The following is a 6,649-nucleotide window of genomic DNA, read 5'->3' on the forward strand; positions in this document are numbered from 1 at the left end:
GTCCCTGAACCATCCAACTAGTGAACTAACATCTCTGACATAAGGTAAGTTATGAATTAGCCACTCACAAGGGATATATCAGGTAATCATTACCAAAGGTCAAACACCAGAGAGGGCTGCATTCAAGGAATTACACTCCATGGTAGAGGACATAGTGACAGCTAGTGCCCCTGCTGGTCTGCTGAGTACACAGTTAAAGAAGTACTGCAACAGGTTGGGACGTACAGTACACGTGTTTACCGTCTTACTAGATGTTGGATGATAATATTGACAATTTAATTCCTGTGTGTATAGAGGTTGGTCAGGCCTAGCTTAGCACAAGAACTGGAAGCAGGGAGAAACTGGTAGTTTAGCTCCCTTAAAGTGCTCCAATGCTGTCATGTTTACATGTTGTATCAACAAATATATACCATAAGCAATGGATAGTAATCTTCCAATTAATAATGATTTAAATAAGGTATTTTCAGTCAACTCATGGCTTAATTTAAGAAAGTGGGGCTGTTGCAAAAATGTGTTTTCTGAATTGATACCCTTTATTTATACCCTGAATTTATAAGAAACTTAATTTTTCACTTAACGTGCAAAGTCAGGGGTAGCTTTCATCTGACAATTTGAATGTGTTTTTGCACCTTAAATGATACAGAAAACACATTCAGACATATTACTTAACATATTAAAAGCTGTTAAATAATGCATTAGTTTATCCAAGATTGGGGGTTAAGTTCTATTGTCTTAGGGTATGTACCTACATTTGCACCTGAAAAAGTGACCTACATATAACATCTAGCCCAATGTAAACCACATTCCCAATAACCACATTGATTTCTAATAAATAATACCTCAAATATAATGTATTGAGTACGTTGAGTTCATTCTAGAGAGCGGTCCATGCAAAATAGAATGTCATTTCATGTTTGTTTCCCTCTGTAGTTGCTAAGGTCAAATTTCAAGTCACCCAAACTACCCCAGACATACTGCAGCATCAGCAGGAAATAATGTTTGAACAATGACGGTGAAGCACAGTAGGGGAAATCTCCCCATGGTGATATGAAATCCTGTCCCGTCATCCTGTCTCATTGATTTAAATAAAAGACACTACAGACCAGAACGTTGTTTGAACATTGATATTCAGTTACACAAAACATACACCAGAACCTTTACAATCAGCACACACAAACACAAACTAACTCTTACCGGTTGGTCCAGGGTTCCTGCTGTGTGTATGCCGGGTCAACAGACTGATAGATATAGAAAGATTGTGAAGCAGTCCACTCAACACATCACGGCTCTCTTGAATTAACTCCAAAAGAGACATTGTCATGTAACAGCAGCTTTCATACTATGTACTCTGAGCTCGTTCTTTAAGCCGCCTGCCTCGCCGCCTCCTCCTCCCCTCGATTAAGCTGCCGTTTGTTCTTCTGAACGTGCGATTGTTTATCTTACTTCATGTCTGCTTCATCTTTATCACAGGAAGAGAGGGGTGGAGGGATGACATAAACCCCCTTACAGCTAATGATACTAACTTTGGCAAATGTGTGTGTTTGGACTGTTTACCAGGGTACAAAAGGACACCAAAACTGATGCAATCCCCTTCTTTTTTTGTTTTACTTCCAACTAAGAAGGAAATGAGCACAATCAGGTGTCTAAGTTTATAGATAACGTGTTTTCTGTGTGTAGCCATAAGATAAAGAAAGTGTTAACTAGCCCACATTATCTTCCCAACAACCAGGGACTGATTTTTCATCACAACACAAGATCCTAAAAGTCGTACAAGGCTACATTTTATCATCATGAATGGTTATATTATACACTGCTGAATGCAAATCACTGAAAACAATTTAGAGGTCTTAAAACAGGCTACAATAAATCATAGAAATTATGCCAGAGAAACCAAACTGTAGATCATTTCCTCTGCGATGGTTTCTTGTTGCTTTTAATTTCTTCTTTTACTCAAAAATACTTTCGACAGGATGCCAAGGGTTGTCTCATGCGACACTAAAGTGGCCTCAACAATGTTGACCAAATACTGAAGATAACTCAATTGTCCTGCTTGTGATTTTATGACTTCGAAGAATTCAAAAGAACTCTGCAGCAGCTCAGACAACAGGAGCTTCTGACTGTGGCATCGGTGGGTGTAGACTTTTTTTGGGGCATTACTTATGATGTGGAGAGAGATTACACTGGTGCCATCTGTAAAGGTCTCCACCTCCCTTAGACTATCGCATTATCTTTATTTTACCTAATTTATCATCACACAATCGCACAAACATTCCCAATTTAAACTTCAAAAAGGTAGCAAGCAAAGATGGTCATGCACTTTTTATTATGTCACATTCATTCGATTTATTAATCAAGAAGAAGAGTCGCAATCCAGGAGATCAAAACCTATGGGCTCTTTCTCTGAAATGGCTTCAAAACTGATAACACTGACAATAAACTCAATTATTCTGGCTTCTTCTTGGTTAAGCCAATTCTCCAACTGCTCTCTTAGATACTTTGTATTAGTTAATACTTGTTATATCATCTAATACAATCCATTTGTACAGGCACTATTTATATACGTCTTTCAAACAACAACATCGCCACCACCACGGCATTCCACCTTTAGCAAAGAGCACAGAGAGAGACAAAGCGGAGGAGTAACAAAACGCATGTTGTTCCATTCATTTTGAACCAGCCCCTATGTATCATAGTAACCAAATGAATCCAAACTGATTTAACTTGTGAGGCCCACTATTGCATTGTGTAAGGGTGCAAATGGCTGCACACTACTGCAACATTACTCAGATCATGACCCATTAAGAAATTTCAAATCAAAAGGAATGGTGCATGATGTAAACTAAATTAAGTTTTAGGAAATTTTCCTCATGTCTTGGAAACCTAATATAGTCATAGTTTTCTGCAGGTTCTGTACGTGGGGACATGATAATAGTACACTGTATAGTCACTATTACATATTGTCACACTGGGTTTAATTACTCCTTTTTCTGGTGCAACCTTCTAAAAAAGATACCTGGAGTCAAATCCCATTTTCAAAAATAAATTTGCAAGACGCAAGCTGTGACTTGCCACATGAGATCATTTTCTCTTGCACACATTTTGCACATTTTGCACGTATCATACTTGCGACCCATGCATGAACATGCGACAGCCCTAAGAGAACTCAATCATTTGTAAAATGGGACGCTGGCACCACACTTAAGACTACACCAATTTTTGGGAATTGTCTAATGTCAGTGTGTGACATGTCTTCTACGGGACATGACCAGCACTAGGGTGACAGATACTGCGGGGATCCCTACCACAGATTGTTGACAGCACTTCCAGCGATTGCTCCAAGTCGTCTGGTACCGACAGCTGCTCTCCCATCCTTGAACCGGGACACCAAAACTGAGCAGACTTCCTTCTTCACATGTACTTTGCAGCTCCTAAAAAATACAAAATATGACTATAACAACAACAAGTGTAAATCTAAAAAAAAAAAGAAAAGAATACTGAACCACGGCCATGAGCAGTAGACTCAGGTGAAAGAAGACAGAAGGAATAATGAGAACCGAAAGAGACTAATGCACTCTCCATTTGATTAGCAGTGTACAGAGGGAGGGAGGGAGGGAGGAAGGAGAACACACACACACACACACACACACACACACCCACACCCACACCCACACCCCCTTAGGGGTGTTAACAACATTACTGATGCTAATTTTATCTTTTATTAGATTGAGCTGTAAAGCAAATGATAATAACAAAACTGAACTTTCCAGAAAAAGAAGAACGACATTTGTGTTGTAGCGACAACCTTTACTGAAACACCTACTCCTACAATGTTAGCATTCATTAAACAACATAGCACACAGCTAATTAATTCCTGTCTCGCCAGTGCATCATTCCTATCAGAGATCCGTGCCAGCATCTGCTGAATAAACCAAGGTAAAGGTCCGATCAGTAGATCTTTTTGACCAAACGTTGCAGGTATAGTCACATCTAATGTAAGCATTTTAATTATTCTTCAACTAATCATAATTCTAGTGTTAATGGCTAGTTTCAGTCTATTGATTTAGCTGTGATATCAAGTGAAATGATCAACATGGTTTCATTGTATTGTTGTGTATTTTCTGGCACATGAGGAGTACGTGCATTGTACATAGACATCTGATCTGCTGTTAAAAAACAGAGCGCACACACACACACACACACACACAACAATCAAAGCAAATTTGTTCAATTCCCCATTCAATTACCAGTTTCCCAACAGTGGCTCCTTTCATTTCTTTGACAATAGAGCAGCACGCCCTTAGTCATATGGACAGGGACCTTGTGACGTTGTGATACGCCAGGCTAAATACAGACTGAGACTACTTCCACATGCAATACAATGTGACACTTTTACAGACGTGGCCCAGGGGATGTCATCATGAGTGCACGGCAATAACAGAGTTAACAGATTTTCAACACTTTCTTTGGAAAACACACTAAGTGTTTAAAGTCTCACTTTCAGTTTCAACCACGAGACATTTGTCGCCAGTGTACTGCATCTGTACACAAACGCTTTAAAGCACAAAACACACAAATGCAGTTCAAAATTACATTATTTCTAAGAGACAGAAGAATGGTTCACCAAACCTTTTCATTTGATTTGACACATGCACCTCATAGTTGCACTGTATGCCAATGATTGGACATTGATATTGAAATAACTATTTAGTTTTCATTTCACATGAATTGAAATTGCTTTTTTTTAAGTGACATGCCAATTCAAGTATAGTAATTTAAGTAAAGAGCCCAGTGGAGGGCCAACCATACCTGTTCACACTCTAGCAGCAGACAGGCTCATTGGACTATGTCAAAAACCTGGAAGTTCTAGGTTTCATTAGAAGTTTTAATAAATTAGTTTATGACCACATCCAAGCTCATTCAATGAATACTGAAGGCCATACAACGTTCTTCATTCCCTCCAAACCTCATTCCAAAATCTGACAATATTTACCTGGTCAAATGCAAAAAAAGCATCCCCAGCGAGTTTTGTACTCATTATTTCATTAAAATTGGGGATTCAAATATCCAATGTGGGGTGATAGCTTACCTTTGTCTATATACAAACATCTAATTTGCCCGATTAATGGAGTTGGGCGTGCTACCGTCTTCAAACGGAACTTCATGGTCCAGTAAGCATAATTAGGATTCGTACCGAGACAGCTGCGCTGCCTCCATGCATCCTATTAGGAAATGACACTGATTCAAGAAATTTGACTTTTCACCCTAAATTGATGGCGAGTATTGTGAATGTTGTGTGCACCAGATTACTAGTTAATATAATATAAACGGTGTACCTGGTCCTTACCTGCACGTTACCCCCTACTGCCAACAGCTCCGCCCATCCAATTGGCTGGACCCTCAGGTCAATGCGGTCTCCTCTTCGTCCTTCCTTTTCTTCCTCGTCCTAAAGGGGGATACTTCACTGTGTCAGTTTTTCTGCTTGTAACTTGAACTTCTAAGAGATAACTAGTGGCGGGTGCTTCTAAGGTGACAGCTTGGACACAGAATGGCCTCTGCAGTATTTTTTTTTAAGCAGATGCAGTAGTTTCCTCACTAGTGTGGGATGGACTGTAATGATGTGTCAGGGTAATGTGACATGATACACTCTTAAAAACAAAAACAAACATGCATTGAATCCCTCTTCTGCACCCACAAATGAAGGACGTTGGATGTTTTAAGGTACCTGGGACACCAAAAGAAGGGACACCATGACATCTGGTGGTAGAACAAAATAAGTGCACAAAATTACTTCTGAAACCACACAACTACCCTACAGTACTCTATGTCTAAAAGTAGTTGAGCTATTTATTTCAAAATGTTATAGGCCTATTTTGGTACCCAGCCAGCTGTAGAAGCAATACTTAAATGACTGTATGTGATGCGTTCACGTGATGCGTGCAAGCCTGATGCTCCATATAAATTATGTCAGTGGGCACGTATAGGGTATTTAAAGTATGAAATTCATTTGAACTGTAGTTGGAATAATAAGAGTTGCCAACCATAACTACATTATACAATTGGATATAAATGGTTGTGTGCAACATAAATATAACTATTCAAATGTAGTTTCAGACACAGTTTTATAATAGAATCCAGAGGTCTTGTAAGAATAGGGTCTTTGTGGTCTTTCTCCTTCTGTCTGCAACAAACTTGCTGCATGTTGGCAACATTTATGCCAAATTAACTAGCCTACTTCCAGTGCAAGCCCACATATGCAGTCTGCCAGGGGGTCCAGAGAGGGAAACTCTGCCCCTGATTTGGTCTATTCAAAATGCCCAGTCTGATATTAATCACTCCCTACAGCTAATGGCCCGATGCATGCCTCGCATCCACCCCTCAGCTGCTGACAGCCATATTGAACATCTCCACAATTAGCTCCGTCAAGTACGAGACAGAAACTGAAAACAAGACCGGAAATTGGTCTTTTTCCCCTTCGAAGTAAAACACAAATACAGGTTGAGTGAAAATACAGTAAGAAATTGTACAGATTTTTTTTTTTGCAACTACACTTAGAGCTCTTAATTGTTGTCAAAAGTGCCGTTATAGTCAACAATGACAGTGCAGAGATATGGGGTGGGTCCTAATAAGTTTGTTAATTGATCTCCTCGCT

Source organism: Etheostoma spectabile, chromosome 24, assembly GCF_008692095.1.
Source record: "Etheostoma spectabile isolate EspeVRDwgs_2016 chromosome 24, UIUC_Espe_1.0, whole genome shotgun sequence".
NCBI classification, from domain to species: Eukaryota; Metazoa; Chordata; class Actinopteri; order Perciformes; family Percidae; genus Etheostoma; species Etheostoma spectabile.